The sequence below is a fragment of the Chrysemys picta genome, chromosome 2 (genome assembly GCF_011386835.1).
Source record: "Chrysemys picta bellii isolate R12L10 chromosome 2, ASM1138683v2, whole genome shotgun sequence".
NCBI lineage: Eukaryota > Metazoa > Chordata > Testudines > Emydidae > Chrysemys > Chrysemys picta.
Window position 1 is genome coordinate 183,247,306 of NC_088792.1, and position 17,815 is coordinate 183,265,120.

Here is a 17,815-nt window from a genome sequence, read left to right on the forward strand (position 1 = left end):
AAGCAAGGGATGAAAGAGATGAGAGGGGCACTTTAATTGAGAAATTAAAATCTAAATTTATTCCAGTAAGCCAAAACAACAGGAACTAAAGCTAAGTGTTTCTAAACTCAAATGCTTCTGAGTAAGATAAATAGCCTTTGAGCAAACCTGATGACTCCATATGGCTAGTCAAAGTTATTGATTTTTTAAAAAAAAAAGATAAGTAGCTAACGGCTTTTTTCCATGACATTAAGTAAAAATATACAATGAATGTACAGCTCAAGGTAGGTACTGTAGATACAGTGGATTTCAGTGGGCTTACTCTGGGCTTACACTGATACAGATTTGGCTCAATTGTGATCATTTCCATACTGCTGAGTGAACAATCTCTCTTCTGATCTTGACGAAACTACACTGTCTACAGAGTTAGAGTCTCTGGTCTAGTGAAAGCTGCCAGTTTGAGGGTTAGGTCAGGGATCTGGAATATATATTGATTTCTACATGAGCTATAGGGCCTGATTCTCTATTAGCTTGCCCATTGTGTAGCCCTTTACATCTGCGCAAAGGGCCTTTTTCACTCACGTTGCACAAATGCAAGGCAGTGGCCAGCCAGGCCAGGTAGTCTTTCATTCTAAATAACTAACCCATGATGGATTTACCCTTGTGGTGGGGGAATAGTGACAACATTGTTTATCCATCAGGTGTACAACAGCTGATTAGTTATGAATGGAGCATAATCATGGTCTCAATTAACTTGACTGTGCCCATATCTGTCTAACCCCTGCTCTACCAGGGGGTCTGGAGTTTGTTGTCATCCCTTGAAAACTAGGTGGGACCAGATGAAGATGGGGTAGGGCTATGGCATGTGGGAAACAAACTGATTCAGTGAACCTCTCAAGAAGCTTCTGCCATTGAGGATGCTGTGAAACCTTAAATGGAATGTAGTTTTCTTTTACCAGGACTGAATCCTTCCCCAAGTGTAGCCAGGTGTGTGTTAATTGTCACCCTAGGTGTACTGGTGGCGATTTTCAAAAGCACCTAAGGGGTTTAGGAGCACAAGTCACAATGGGATTTTCCAATGGACTTGTGCTCCTACATTCCTTACGTGCTATTGAAAAACTTCTCCATAGTGAATAATATGCTCCTGGTATGAATTTGTGGGACTGATAGGTCTCTTAAATGTTTTAATGACTACCGTATGCAATGTTGTTGTAGCTGTCTCAGTCCCGGGATATTAGAGAGACCAGGTGGGTGAGATAATATCTTTTATTGGACCAACTTCTGTTGGTGAGAGAGAGATTACCTCACCTACCTTGTCTCTTTAATGACTACTGTCAGCCATCTGAATATTCATCAATAATGAACAGTCTGAGCCTATGAATTTGTCTCTCTGGCCAGGTACTTACATAGCCCTGACACTTACTATTAGTAGCCTCCCAATAACAGTCTGTGAAACTGAAGTCATTTATTTGCAAATCTGTGTTTTCAGTAGGTGATCAGTTTTAGTGCTTTCAGACATCATCTCCTATTGTCAGTAACTCTTTCAATTCAGGTTCTGTAGTTTGCCATTATACATTCCAGTTCCACACTGTAGATAATATACTGCATGAGAAACTAAAAACTCTGAGGCAAAGCCCTCAAAAATAATTACATTAGTCATAACACAAGGAAGTTCCTAGTATCATAAATAATATACTCAGATATTCCATAATCTTTGTTTTCAACATACAGACAATAGTAGACAATTGTAATAATCAAATAGTAACTTTATTCCAAGAAACAGCTATAAAATGCCCCTGAGAAAGATGTGACTAATTAAGAAGTAATGGAACTTTTGCATGCCTCAGGCAATGTTTTCAAACTATTGCTCTCAAAACCAGTCATTATAATCATACCACTTTCCAAAGAGAAAAGAACAATGTGGGGAATTCATCTAATGCAGTATCACAGGTCTGAGCCTTGGAGCAGAACAAAATGGGTTATTGAGACATTATAGTGAAATAGGTGTGACTGCAACATAACAGGTCAAAGCAAATTCTCAGATGAGTAATTAATTCTTGCTCTCTTACTTGTTCTGTTACATCCTTATGTACTTAATTATACATATTATTTTTTAATCTGTCCTAACATATACTGCGTGCTGATTTTTTTTCTTTGTGCCTGGGAAACAGTAAAAATGATGTGCTGGCTAGCGCTACTCTCCTCAAAATAAAGCTCAGGGGAATGCGTTTCTGAAATGTCTGAGAAGTGGTAGGACTAGAATTGTCATAATATTTGTTTGTATTATGGTGGCACACAGAGGACTCAAGCGGGATCAGAGCTTTGTTTTACTGGGTGCTATACAAATGTACATTAAGTCAGGAGGTTAAAAACTGAGGTCCCAATTCGGCAAAGCATTTAAACATATACTTTAAACAAATACTTAAAACCCATAGACTTCAATAGCACTTGAGCACATGTTTAAAGTTATGTATATGCTATGGTGTTTTGCAGAATAACTAAGCATGGGTTTATGTACATTGCCTAATCGGAGCCTAAATAAAGACAAGGGGCCAACTTCTGCTTTGATTTAGATCAGGGGTCTCAAACCCCACAAGGGCCACATGAGGACTAGTGCATTCGCTCGAGGGCCGCATCACCGACACCCTCCCTTGCTGCCCCTGGCCCCGCCCCCACTCCACCCCTTCCATGAGGCCCCGTCTCTTCTCCACCTCCTCCTCCAAGCGGTTTTAATATAAAATATACACTCAGTAAAGCCCTCCCACTGCACTGGGCTGCACCACCATCCACCCCTGCTCTGCCTCTTCCAGGAGTGGCAGGTTTGTAGAAATTTTGGTGGTGCCCAGAACCTGCCCCCCCAAACTCCGCCCCCACCTGCTTAAGGCTCTGGAAGGGAGTTTGGATGGGGGAGGGGGTCTGGGATGCAGGCTCTGGGATGGAGTTTGGGTGCTGGGTGGGGGTCCAGGCTCTGGGATGGAGTTTGGGGATAGGAGGGGGGTGCAGGGGTGAGGGCTGTGGGGCTGGGGAGTTTGGGGCATTGGAGATGCTCAGGACTAGGGCAGGGGAAGGGCAGCCTGCCCTGGCCCTAGTGGAAGAGGGCACTAGGACCCTGAGGCAGCAGGTAATGCCGGAAGCTGGCAGATCCGAGCGGAGTCAGCATGAGCTGCAGGCTCCATGGCGGTGAGGGGGCAGCAAGTGAGCCCGGGAGACACTCGGGTAGGGTGACCAGACAGCAAATGTGAAAAATCGGGACAGGGGTGGGGGGTAATAGGAGCCTATATAAGAAAAAGACCCCAAAATCGGGACTGTCCCTATAAAATTGGGACATCTGGTCACCCTACACTCGGGGGAGGTCTGTGAGGGCAGCAGGCGGGGCCGAGGGAGAGACTCGGCCCCAAACATTGTGGAGCAGTGCGCGGGGAGCTTAGCTGCCACATAAAATAACTCGGCGGGGGGGCAGGGGTGAGGGGAGTTTGGCGGCGACAGGAAGTAACGGGGGAGGAGGGGCGCTGGGAGCTTGGCGGGCCACAGGGAAGAGCTCCGCGGGCCGCATGTTTGCGACCCCTGATTTAGATACTGCACAATCCACTGACATCAGTGTAGTTACAGATGGGGAACTGAAGAACAGAAAACCTGCTCTAATCCCCACTTAAGTCAATTAAAAGACTTCAGTGGCATTGGATCAAGTCAAGGGAAGACGACACGTGGAGTCACGTGCCCCCCAGATATAACTGCTTGACGTGTAATGAGCATACTCACACGGATTGAGCATGCTCAGTAACATCTGCTGAAGCCGCTGCCCTTACTTGTGCCCCTCATTATCGGCAGGCCTGGGTTGTCCAGGTCACACAAAGTCTGTGGCAAAGTTGGAACTGAAGCCTCATCTCATGAGTCCCACTCCCTTCACTACAAGACCATTCTTCCTTCTCAGCATAGTCTCTGAGCACCTTGCCATCATTTCCTAGACTGTGATACTGAGCCCCAAACCCTGATTAGGGAGAGGTGCAGCTCTGCAGAGCTCCATAAAGCACTTGGGAGATGATATTTCCTGCTGCTGCTCCCTGTGAATGAAGAGCATGCATTTGGTACCGGTATTAAGTAGTAAAAGTGGGAGCACTAGTAGGGTTGCCAACCCTCCAGGATTGCCCTGGAGTTTCCAGGAATGAAAGATTAATTATTCATTAAAGATTATGTCATGTGATGAAACCTCCAGGAACACATCCAATCAAAATTGGCAACCGTAACTGGGTGCTGCTGTGTGTGTTGGCTCAAAGTCAGGGTATGTCTTTGTCATGTCAAAGTCAGAGATGTGACTGCAGCCCGTGTAGGAATAACCACATTAGCTTTAATCTAGCTAGCATTGCTAAACTAACAGTGAAAAAGCAGTGGCATGGATCCTGGGCTAGCAATGCAAGTACATACCCAGGGCTCCGGGCAGGCTTGTCCGAGCTGCTCCATCTTCTCTGCTATTTTTTACCATGCTAGCTAGATTAAAGCTAGCATGGGTGTGCCTACTGGAGCTACAATCACTAACTAAGACAAGACGGTTAAAATGCTAATGACCAGTGATGACTTACCCATCCTAGCATTTCTCCTATTGCTACTGCCAAAGGATTTCAAAAGTGCTGAGCACCAGTGACTTCCGTGGGAGCAGCCTTAGGCCAAAAGTGGGGATTTTGAAAATTCTACCCTTAGTGTAGATAAGATCTTATCGACGACTATTCTTTTATATTCTTGATAGTATTTTAACCCTAACCACGGTGGCATTCTACAGCAAAACTATAGTTTGCATCATAGATAGCCCTGATTTAACCAGACTTTTGTGGAGCTACGTTTTATTTTTAATAAAATTGCTGTATTTTTCTTACATTACTTCTGATTTATTAAGATGGTAGAAGAGAACCAGTGTAATTTTTTTAACACATTCTCTATCAATTTAGGTACTTTTATGGCTTCTGTTATAGTATTTCAACACTGCTGCTACTCTATATTTTCAGCTGATTTCACTATGTAAATTGAGTCTCTGCTAGCTATTTTCCTCCCTTTGGTTAATAACTAATCTAATATCAATTTGAATCTTGCAATCACAGTGGTTCTTTTTGTAACATGTGGTGGTAAGAGGCTAAAATTTTTAGATCTTAAGAGCATTGATTATAGGCCTGGTCCAAAACCCACTGACATCAATACAAGAACTCCCATTGACTTCAATAGACATTGAATCAGGCCCTATATTACTTACTGTACATTTCTTAAAGTCTGATAAAGTACTAATGTTTTTCACAGTTCACTTAAAAAAACATGGTGCACCAACCTTGCTGTCACCTCTTAGTTTTTGTTAATTTTCTTCCTTTTGTGCTAATGTTTTCCCCTTTAGTGTTTCTGTGTGAGGTTTTTTTTTTTAAGTGCTCTTACATCAGCCCTAAATGATCTTCCTATTAGTACAGGAAGCTGGCAGCAGCCAATCTGCAGCCTTTAGATAGCCAACTAATTAAGGGGAAAGCAGGTGTGGATGGATCTATTCAGTCTATAAATAAGTGCCAAAAATTAAAGTTATTGGTCTGAGTGTTAGCAGGTGGAGCACTGTTTTGTACCTATAATGGAGAGGGAAAAAGGGGTTTAGAGGGGAAAATGACTTTTTTATGATTTAAAAGCTCCTCACAAATACAATGCTTCTATTTTCCAAATTATTGTCTTGTGTGGGATTAATACTGAAGACATATAATTGCATGTGCTGGGGTGTTATGCTCACTGAACTGGGCTTGATGATGAACTACATGGTCTGCCTAGAAATAATTCATATTCTCAGGCTGATACTTAGAAACATAACTCACAAGTGACTACAGATGTAAGTGCCTATTGTTCTTTTACAGTTTTGTTTATTTAGAAACTCACCCTGTCTTCCTTCAAATACTCAAAATGTTCTGATCTGCAAAAACTCTCCCCAGGTGCTAAAAAAAAAAAAAAAATACAATCTACCAAAGAAAGTATTATGCAAGGGAGTTCATATCTAAGAATATATTCTCTTCTCGCACTGATTTCTCCTTCTTCCCAATTTCTTTGCTTGCTTTCTTCCTTTGTGTTGGATTTACTAATTTATTCAAACATTTTTAACCAAGGGGCATTTTTCACCAGGATGCTGTGGCAAGAGACCACAAATGCATTACATGTAATAAACACATTCAAAATCCATTCATACACATTCAGAATATACACCATACAATAGAAGGATGGAATTGTAAATCATGGAAAATATCGGTTTCATTAATTTTGATCTGACTGGTATAAAATTATTCTGCATGGATGCCTAGTTAATCACTCTTATATTTAGCTGCTGTATGTAATGTCAGTGGAAAAAAAGCATAACACTGAAGCCTATATGTATAAATCTGGGGGATGGAAGGAAAGCATTGGATTTAAACACAGACATTCACTGGTTTCAAGTCAACAAAATTCTCAGAATATTTATAGTCTATGTTTGACTGAAGAGATGTCATTATTACAATGTAGTCAGGTTAGGGCGACCAGATATCCTGATTTTATTGGGCCAGTCCTGATATTTATAGCTTTGTCTGATACAGACACCTATAACTGCCCACCCCCCTGTTCTGATTTTTCACACTTGCTATCTGGTCACCCTAAGTCAGGTGGAGGGACAGAGGGCCAAGACTTTTAAGAGTGAGTACTGATTTTTGGGTGTCCCAACTGAGATACCCTAAAGGGGCCCGACTTTCAGAAAGTGCTGAGCACTCAGCCTCTGAAAAATCCAGCTCGTCTAAGATGGCATAAATTGGGCATCCAGAATCATTAGTCACTCTTGTGAATCTTGGCCTGGAAGTGTAAACGGGATATTGAATGTGGGACCAAGACGTTCAACATTTACACAAACTCCTCAATACAAGTTTTTAGGGGACTGATTCTGCAAGGTGCTTGGCAAGTCTCCTATGGGGCACTAAGCATAATCAATTTCCATTGTTTTCAGATGAGCCTTAGGTGAGTTGTTCTAGTATAAGAAGGGGTAGGCTGGTGAGGGCAGAATACCATTACCTCACCCCAAAGCAGAGACAGACCTCCTGCCCGTCTGTGAGATTTTAAGCGGGCTATTCATGTGTGTATGGTTATTCCCATGTGTAAGTGTTAGCAGAATCTGGCCCTAAATTCCTCCCCAGTACCATTCTAAAGCATACCTAATATAGAACCTGAGTTGCATGAGCTTAAAAATAAGATTGGGACTAGAGCTAAGGGCAGAGGCTGGAGAAAGAGGCTTAAAAAGGCTGATAGAAAATCCCACCCTTTCTAGAAGTTTCTCTTGTGTAGCATAATTTACCACAGTCTGGGTGCTGAGGTTGCAGTAAATTAGGTCCTTGATATTTACTGTTAATGAGTCACTGAATAAATACATCTGTGTTACAAAAATAAACCGTTTTGATTTCCTGTGTGAACAATATGGCAAACATTTGTGCACGTTTCTTTGTTAAGTACTAAGAATGTTTACCTGTCTAGAAGGAAAAAATAGTCATGTCTATGCACAGCAGGATTCAGGAGTGATTAGTGGAAGAGTCTGGAGAGTCTCCTCTCACTTGGACCCTCAGAAATTAGGAATGACTCCATCAAGCCAGTGGAGTGACACCAGTCTATGTGCAGAGAACGGGCACTCAGAATTTTCAGTTCTTATCCTTTGTTAAATTTTGCCTTACTTGCCTCCAACTGAATGAGAACAATAGCAAAAAACTGAAACCAGAAATACCTGACACAAATGTCAAGGAGTCTCTTTGCTATGTAGGATTAGAGCCTCAGTGTGCTAGGTGCTGTACAAGGCACAAATGAAAGACATTGCCTGCTTGGAATAGTTTATAATCTAATTCAGACAAGATGCAACACATGAGTGTAGTAGGAGGGAAGACAATGGAGCCAGTAATAAGAATATGGGTTCATGTAAGCTAGACAGTAGGCTTAAGGAGGAGAAAGAGCAGAGTGTGGGTCTTCTAAGTATAGTAGTCTGAGTAAAGAATCCAAAGGGCATGCACCTAAAAAGAATGAGCCAAACTTTGTTCAGTTAAAACACCGATGGTCCTATACTGGGACTTAAACAGTGGTTTTGTGTGAATAAGAAGCTCAGCATCTGGTTCAATGACGAGTCCTCTTGGACCATGCAGTGCACTAGCTTGGAGGTTGTATTTTAACACTGGACACAATCATAATTTCAGTCTTCCAGAAACAGCTATCTGTATTTGGCATTAGGTCATTTCCAAGCGTTTCAGGAAATGTTACCAGCAATAGACAAGTGACCCTATTGAGATGTCTTTCTCCATATCTAGGGGCTGTGATGTGTCACACTGATCTAAATTTTCACCTTGATGCTCATTCCGTAGCAGCTGAAAGTAAAAGAGCAGCTTTGTGGTATGAAAGTGTTTCTCTAATGTATAAAGAGCCACAGAGATGTATGCATGTGCCTTTGCTGCTCTTATTCATATAGTATACATGACAAAATGAAAACACTCCCATATCATAAATATGCAAGTGGTTATGATGTTACACAGAAATCCACACACCAGTGCCTGTAGTATCGTTGTACAGCAAAAGTTCTAATTTACGCATTTATTCTGGAGATCACTGACAGTAAATCAGTGTCTAGACAACGGGTGAGTTAAGCAGCTAGTTACCATATATAATAAATATTGTCTAATGCTGAAGGGGGTTAAGGAGGGTGGCAGTTAAAAAGTACCAAGTAGATTACTGAGAATATAGCGCTGACACTGTGAAGGTATAAGTGCAATAAAAGTGAAAGAACATTAAGCAATTTGCAGGTATGATTTTAGTGGCTTCATTGAACCGGTGGTGCCCTTCAATGGGACCTGGGAAGTTTTCACTGTTTGAAGCTTACTGTTTTATATGGCAAATCTGAGGATCTCCCTAGGTTAAATCCTTACGACTGGAAGTCAAGACAGAACTAGAGTGTAATGAGCCAGTCCTGCGGTAACAAACTGTGATTAGCCCAAGAGGATTTTTAATTTGATGTCAAGTTATTCAATAAAATGATACATGTCTTTGAAAAGTTAAGAGAAGACTCTATAATTACCGTAGTGTGTGTACAACACACAGTGCAAGAATTTATAAACACCAAGTCAATGGGACTCGACACAGACAAGGGTCCAATGAAAGACTGAGACTTGTGGATTTATAAGGTCTTAAAAATTGTATGAACTCACTATTGATAATCTGCAGAGGCCAAACTGTTCACAGCGAGGTGTCTAAACGTAAGCTTCTAACTTCATATTTAGGCACCTAATCAAGAGATCCAATTTTTCTGAATACCCCATTGATGTTACTTGGAGTCAGCATGGCTACAAGGGGCTGTGGTAGTAGATCCCAATGCAAGACTGGGGCCTAGGACTGCACTGTATTTGCACTGTACTGTATTCTATAGACAATTGCGCCAAGTTTTGGCTCACTTTAATGACTGGTTTTGTGCTGAGTCCGTATTCATTCTCAAATATTAATGCAATCCTGACATGAATTGGCAGAAATATCATGAAACTTCTTATCCTTGTGTATTTCCAGGGTGAAAGTGCTCTAAAGACCCTGAGAAAGGCAGCCTTGGTGTTTTCCTTAATGAACTGGTATTGACCTGATTGATCATTGCAGTTTCTTCCATGAAATGGCAAAAGGGTGGTTATACAGGGAAGAAAGAAAAGCTGTGGGAGAATGGGATATACAAATCCCACACTGGGCAAATGTGGGATCAGGTGGCTTCAACCCATCACACCTGTAAGAGAGGAGCTTAAGAGAGAAGCATTCTTCACACAATACACAGTCAACTTGTGGAACTCATTGCCAGGAGATGATGTGGGTTCAAAAAAGAATTAGATAAGTTCATGGAGGATAAATCCATCAATGGTTATTAACCAAGACTGTAGGGACGCAACCCCATGCTGTGGGTGGTCCTAAACCTCCAACTCCCAGAAGTTGGGACTGGATGACAGGGGATGGATCACTCTATAATTGCCCTGTTCTGTTCATTCCCTCTGAAGCATCTGGCACTTATCCATGTTGGAAGACAGGATACTGGGCTAGATGGAACATTGGTTTGACCCAGTATGGCCATTTTTATGTCTGACCAGCTCAGTTGATGGCAGACAAGGGAGGAGAGCAGACCTTCAGTCCTCAGCTCCTGGAGAGAAGGCTGACCGAAGGCAGGAGCTCCCCGATGACTGTTGCCCAAGGCCCCACCGGAAGGAAGGGAGGAGCAGATGCTACCTTACTTTGGGTATGTCTACACAGCAACTAGACACCTGCAACTGGCCCGTGCCAGTCAATTTGGTCTTGTGGGGCTCGGGCTGTGGAGCTGTTTCATGGCTGTGTAGACGTCTGGGCCTGGGCTGGGGGTGGGAGGATCCCAGAGCTTGGGCTCTAGCCCAAGCCCAGACGTCTACACAGCCATGAAACAGCCCTGCAACCCGAGACCCATGAGCCCAAGTCGGGGGGCATGGGCCAACCATGGGTTCTTCTTTGCTGTGTAGACACACCCTTTGAGAAGGAATCATTTCCCTCTACTACCTATGAACTCAGTTTAGGGACCACAGCCTGAGATGCGCCCTCTGGAGGAAGAGTCTTAACTCAAGTTTGGGATGAACGATTTGTGTTAATTCCCCTTAGTTCTGTTCATTGACTGCCCTGTAAGAGGAGAGACTTTAAAGTGACCTTGCCAGAGGGCCAAGTCACAGCAAAAGGCAGACTACCCCAGTGCTAGAGTGACTGTTAGCAGGAGGTACCTGGTGGGGAGGCTTTAGTTGTGAGTCAACCCCTTCACAGAGAGAGATCCAAGCCTGTTTAATGTCACTATTTTAATCAATATCACCCCACCAAGAGGCTTTGGGTGGTGCTGTAAAATATACTTACAACCCATTTCTAAAAAATACACTAAAATATGAACACAAAAAACCACCCTATGTTAAATTAACAAGTCAAACAAACTGAACGGGGTCCCGTACGAAAGATAAAAAGGGAGAAAAGGCATGGGTAGGAAAGAAGATATCTACAGATGTGGCCAACACTGTTTTCTACAAACATCTGTTCTGTGGGTATGTACATGGTAGGAAAATGTAATGAGATAGATTTCAGGTGAGAGAGAGTTCTACACCCTAGGGCCTGCCCATAGCAAAGGCACAATTGGTTGCTGACCTCACGTGTGATGACACCAGCTTGATGTGGATTTCCAAAACACTGCCTCAGCCATGATTTGTGCCCTAGAAAGCTTGCATGACCCTGATGCCTGAGGCACAATCTGGAAAGCCTTCCATTAAAGCTTTTATAAATTCTGCATGTCCCTGATACAGATGGCTAGGATGGACGGAGCAGCAGGCAAGGAACCACCTGGGCTGTCAGGGCTGGTCTGGAGAGAATGGGGGAGACACACACACACACACACACAAGGGAAGTAAGAGTGTCCATGTGGCAGATGGAAGGAAGGGGAAAGGCAGATGGGGAGACCGTCAGTAGTCATAGCAGAGGTGGGAGCAGGTTCCAACCTGGCACAGCTTCCAGCTCCACCTGAGTCCTATGCAATTTGTAAGCTCCCAGATGGATTCCTGTCACAGAGACCTACTGAGACATTTGCAAAAAAACCCCGAAACAAAACCAAAAAATCTAAAGCAAACTTCCCTCTTTATCATTTATCCTTTTCAGGCGACCTTTAAGATATTATTTCCCTGAAGTAAATTTTTCAATCTTAACTCTACATTACCAAAGATTTTTTTTTTGTGCCTTGCATCAGAGAAGGTTTCTTCTGAATAACAGCCTAATTCTCACACTAAACTTTATGTGTATTTTATTATCAAGATTGTTGGGGCTGCACTTGGAGATAAGGGGATGTATATTTTCCATTTTGCCTCCATTTATCAGACTAGGGATGATCCTAGAGATGCTGTTAGGGAACCCGGATGTGGCCTGGGTGATGAACAGAACATGTTCTAAAACCCATCCACCCATCTTGTTTCCTTAAGTGAAGAAGCAGACATGTTCCATGTCAAAACACATAACGCACATTGTAAGCCTCCTGGAACAAGGACTGTGGGGCTGATTGTGCACTGCCTAGCTCCTGTGTACTCCATAGCACCAGCCCAATGCATAACTTGGTGAATATTATTTGTAATACAGTAGTGCCGAGATGCTCTGATTGAGATTGGTCCCTCGTGCTAGGCACTGTACAAACATAGTTTTGTCCAGATCAGGCAAAAATGACGGAGTTCACTAACCTGACCTTCTTAGCGGAATGTAGACAAACCTTAGTAGGACAGTACCTGTCCCAAAGAGTTTATAATGTAAATAGAGAAGCTGGACAAAGAGTGCAAAAAAGGAAGTTCCCCTCCACCCCCAGAAAAATAGTGAACTGATGCTCTGAGACCATTCGTAATTTAGCCAAGGGCACATAGGAAGGCTGTGGCAGAGCAAGGAATTGAACCCAGGTCTCCCAAAGCCCCAGTAGATCAACTACAAGATGATCCTGTATCCCCAGATAAGACTGGCAGTTTACACCTGCTTTGCAAAGGCTTAAGATGTAAGGCATTGGAGAACAGGATCCCCTGCCTTCTGCCACAGGAAGACAGCACTTTTCAGGGTTTTTTTTAGCTGTTATATCTATTGCCTAACTCCCATTCTCCAGAGCAATGTAGCTCAGAGTATCCCCTTCATCTGTGGTATTCATTCCACACCTCAGCTTTGAGCAGCACAGGGAGGGTTTATGGATGGACCAATCACACCATTCATCAGAGCCACAGAAAAGAGCCCTTCTTCATTGGCTCTAGCTTCTCCACACCCCAGCTATTGGTGGCTGCAGCAATAAAATGGCTGAACCCTTCCTACCACACAGAGAAAGGGGGAGGAGAACAGATGAGGGGGACCACGCAGTGACTAGTAGTGACAGGTTAAGCTGACAGTGGGTGCCCTCCTGGTCAGAAGTCATATCTTGGCTTCCAGTTAAACTGCTTAAAAACCACTTCTTAAATAAACCCAGTTGGGATTTTTTTTATAAAGAGTCTTTTTTAATATCTGAAAAGTGTTCTTGGGAGGGTGAGGCCCCTCCCACTTGTTAGAGAGGCGGAAAACTGCTGCCATCAATACTGGGACTGCAAAAGCACTGTGCAAAACAAAATATTATAGAATGAGACATACAACATAAATCAATAATACAGGGACTTGAAATTTCTTTGTAAAGAAATATTATAGACCACAGAGACTCAGGAATGTTGGTTGTAGAAATCAATACATGAGGGTGATTATGAAATACTTTTCATTTCCAAAACACAAGCTATAGATCCCAGTCTTCCTGGGAGATCAGCTAGTGTGGACCCTTGCAGAGTTGTGCTGAAATCAGTGAAGCTCTTGAGGGGTCCATGCTATTGGATTGTACATCTAGGGCCTCAAATAAAATACAGATAAGGTTGTAGAGAAGAGTCCATTACTTCTAGCTATTTGGGAGAAAAAAACCTGTGTGAAAGCAAGGCAATTCTAAGATGGGGATAAATGTATAGAGAAATAAATGCTTGAAATTCAGGAAAATCAGAATTGAGGCTTCACAAATAATCATGATTGATCCCCTCCCAACCCCGCAAATTTTCTTCTGGTGTAACACTAATTATGGAAATTCAGGTCAGAAGGAGATGGCTGGGTGGTGTGTGTGTGTGTGTGTGTGTGTGTGTGTGTGTGCACGCTAAAGTTATAAGCAGAGTAGGCATGGACAGACTGGCCCAGGATACTTAGGCCGCTAAAATCATTCCAGGCTGTCCAGTAAATGGCCTGTATTTTTGTCTGGCTAGGCACTGTTGCTAATTTTTAATAGTGCTCAGCCATTAAATAATAGCTATTTGCCATACAGATGAAGAGGCCAGTGGGAAATTTGCATTAGAGAGAAGGCTGGTGGAGGATACTGAGTGAATACTGATCTGCCCTCGGAGGAGATGTCTGCTGTAGCCTGTGCCTTTAGCATCCGGGCCTGAGACACAGTGAGTTGCCCAAGGGTGAGAGTGGGAATGGTCAAAATCAGATTTAGAATGGAAATTGTCTTACTACCCGTATCATTCCAGGACGGAGAAAGCGCTGTTGATGTTCACATTGGCATTCTGCTAGGTGGGGTCAGGCTAAACACAGCCAGAGCCTTCTGCAGGCAAGTTTGTTTTGGTCCTCCAACCATGTTGTTATTTGTCCCCTGCCTTCATTTATTACTGAAAGTGAATGGCATTTTAAGAATCTTAACCTGATCATGATTGTTCACAACATAGCTTGTTTAAAAAACTCCCCCTACAATGGATCACATAATTTCCATGTTAAATTCTGAAGGGAAATTTACTTTTATTCAGACTCGTGCAGTCCAGCATCTTCTTCGACAAATAGGACCTAACTCTAAATATTGGCAGGATGGGAAGTGGGTTGAATTTCACATACACTCAGTACTGTGGCTCACACAGTGAATGTGGTGGTACAGTCTTGATGGCTTGCTTTGCTATCAGGGGTTGGATTTACTGTAGCATATCTTCCTGATATTAAGGATCAAAAAGAGCATTCTTGAAGGGAGGAGGGGCAATCTGGAAGGTTTCCTAAAAACCTGATCTTGTAATTCCACTGAGTGATGCTAGAAACCCACAAGTCAGAGATGGTTAGGGGGGCATCAGGTATAAAAGTTGCTAGGCTTTCTCCAAAAATGGCTACAGGAAGAGGCCTCCTGCAACCAGCTGTTGATATGAAGGAGCACTTCTAAGTGAAGGCTTTTCCTAGTGGGAGAGGTGAAAGGGGCAGCACAGGGATGTGAGAGGACACAGGGTGGTCTTAGACTCCTTTTCTTTTGCTATAGTTAATTCTATCTGTGGCCCAAGCAGTTTTTCCCTGGTGAAGGGTAGGTCCTAAAAATTCTTCTAGACCTTCTCGTGGAACACAGAGGCCTACAGACACACAGATGTAGGGAATCTACCCTGACCGAGTAGCTGTTACTCACAGCAAAGTCTGCCCACACCTGATCAAAAGGCCCTCCAATTGCACCAAGGGACTCAACATCATCTGGCAGGGAGAGAGCAGAACTGTGAAGGCAGGATCAGAGATAAGCAAATGACCTGGCCAGTGTCCCTGAACACACCCTGTCATTCAGGATTTCTGTCTGTCTCCATTCCCAGAACCTGAAGCGAAGAGAGGGGGGTGGTGGTGGTCCCTGAAGGCCTCAGTTTTAAAGTTACATGAAGGTGATGCTTCACTAGCAATGCATCATAGGTCATCTCATGCTGTTGCTGCTTATTCAGAAGTGCTCTTTCATCAGATGAGCCAGAGCTCAGTTTCACCAGCTTCAGGCACTGAGATACAGAAGGTGTGCTAGAGTCTTTTTTAATATCTGAAAATGTTCTTGGGAGGGTTGATTCAGTGATGAAGCTTCCACACTGGGCAGAGAGGAAAGATGGGGCTCTGTTGCCACAAGTGGTACTAACAGAATCCTGGTACTCAGTGGTGAAAGCTGAGTCACTTGTATGCTGTGAGGATTTGTCTTTGAAGCCCTGTGTGCCAGCCTTGTGCCAAACTTACAGGGATCTCCTGGTGGTGCCTTGAGCAGGGACTGAAGGTGTTTCCCATGATGCTATAATGCTCAAAGTACCATCTTCAAACAGAAGTGTCATCTGTGGACTGCATGCTGGACCTCCAGCCAGATGATGCTATGAATGGCATTCAGTTATTAATGTTCTGATGCTACACTGTAAGCACCCAACCCTCCACTTCTGTCCTTAGGGGCCAAAAATATAGAGCTTAAAGAGTTCCACTTTTCTCATGGTGGGAGTGCAAGATGCTGGAATGAGAATCCTGTCTAGATGGTATTTCAAGAGAATTTCATCCCTAGTTTACAGGGGCAAACCATCAAATAAAAAACCCAAAAGGCATGGTGGGGTGGTGGGTGGGGAAACAGGATTTGTATCCTGTCAAACTGAAATAGCACCTGTCCTCTTTATATGGTGGCTGAACAAGGAGAAGTTACAGCAGAACCTTTAGGTTTGGAAGCTGCCAAGAAAGAAATACCAAAGAATCTGGAGGCAGCAGAAGCTGAGTTTGCAATAGCACTGGAGCCCTGGTCAACCCAGCCAAAGCATATTGTTGCTGTTTTATTAAAAAGGTTGATTTGGAGAATGTTGTGTTTGAGATTCAGCATCGTGCCGCCGAGCCTAGATTTCAAGCCTTTATTTATATGCCTAATTGTTGCTATGGCAATTCAATATTTAAAGAGGTAATTATTGCTGATCTTGTTGCATGTGTCCATTTCTGATGTCCAGCTGTTAGCTCTTTAGCTCCAGACTAGCAGATTAATTACTGCTATTGATTACTTTGAGCTTCTCTCTTCACACCTGCAGTCTGTGTAATTAGCCAGTGGTCTCCTCTGAAAATTAGGAGCAGTTTCATTCTGGCACCTTGCCATTTCCCAGCCATGTGCATTGCACTGATGAACAAAAGCAAATCTACTTTAAATAGAGATATCTGGGTAATGTACTCTTTGTGTTTTGAACTATCCATGGATAATTCAAATTACCTTATGTTAGCAAATATTACACCTCATTTGAAGACTATCTACAAAAAAAAATTCCCAAACACTGGTGTTTATTCCTATAACCACCAGTAAATGTGCTCTTGGCTTCCTTAAATTTGTTATTGTTGTGCTTTTGCAACAGATGCGACCCAGCCATCTAAGCATGGGCTCTTCTACTCCAGACCTGCTTTCCTGATGCAGGGGTATCCTTTCTTCTTCATTCACATGCATGGAGTTTGCACCATTGGTAGCAGATGTTACACATGCACATTCGAAGACCTCAGTGGTTTGCGCATTAGCCTGTTAAACCCAGGGTTGTGAGTTCAATCCTTGAGGGGGCCACTTAGGGATCTGGGGCAAAATCAGTACTTGGTCCTGCTAGTGAAGGCAGGGGGCTGGACTCAATGACCTTTCAAGGTCCCTTCCAGTTCTAGGAGATGGGATATCTCCAAAGGTGAGTGAATAAGGGGGTCCTTACCTTCCTAAGGCAGAAAATAGGGATATTAGGTTAGTATGAAGTGGTTCATAACAGTCCCCTTTATGCACCAAATTTTTCTCTGGTGTCCATTCTCCCCTTTCCTGGTCATCTCATCATGGGCTGCCAATAGCCACTCGTGGTCAGTGGTCTCCCCGTGAAGGAAAATCTGTTGAAGTTGCCATTGTGACACCTTCTGCTCCTGTTGAGTCAAGGAGTGATGGTTTCAAAGCTGGATTTTCAAGTAGTAAAGGTGTGCTCCACTACCAACCAGGCCAGCTGATTCATCCAGTCCAAAAGAGAAACCTTTTGTTTATTTAACTGCTATTGCCACGTGTAGGGCTTGGTAACATGTAAGTCAACATAAACAGTGTTTCTGCTGCACACATACAATCTAGGCTTATAGCAGACCCAGGACAGCCAAAAACCTGTCCTGGGGGGTCTATGAAGTGAAGAGCACTGAAGATCCATGACTCTGAATTTACTTTTGTATAAAGTCTGTGTGTTTGTATTACGCTGAACCTTTCCCACTTGCTGTCAGTGAATAATATGCTCTGAGCTCAGGGGTGAGTAGTGACAGAATCTAGGGACTGCCTGCTTCTTAGGTCAAATTTAGTGTTGCTGTAGCCATGTTGATCCCAGGATATTAGAAAGACAAGGCGGGTGAAGTAATATCTTTTATTGGACCCATTTCTGTCGGTGAGAGAGACAAGCTTTGGATCTTACACAGAGCCGAAGAAAAGCTCAGCATACACTCGAAAGCTTGTCTCTCTCACCGACAGAAATGGGTCCAATAAAAGATATTACCTCACCCG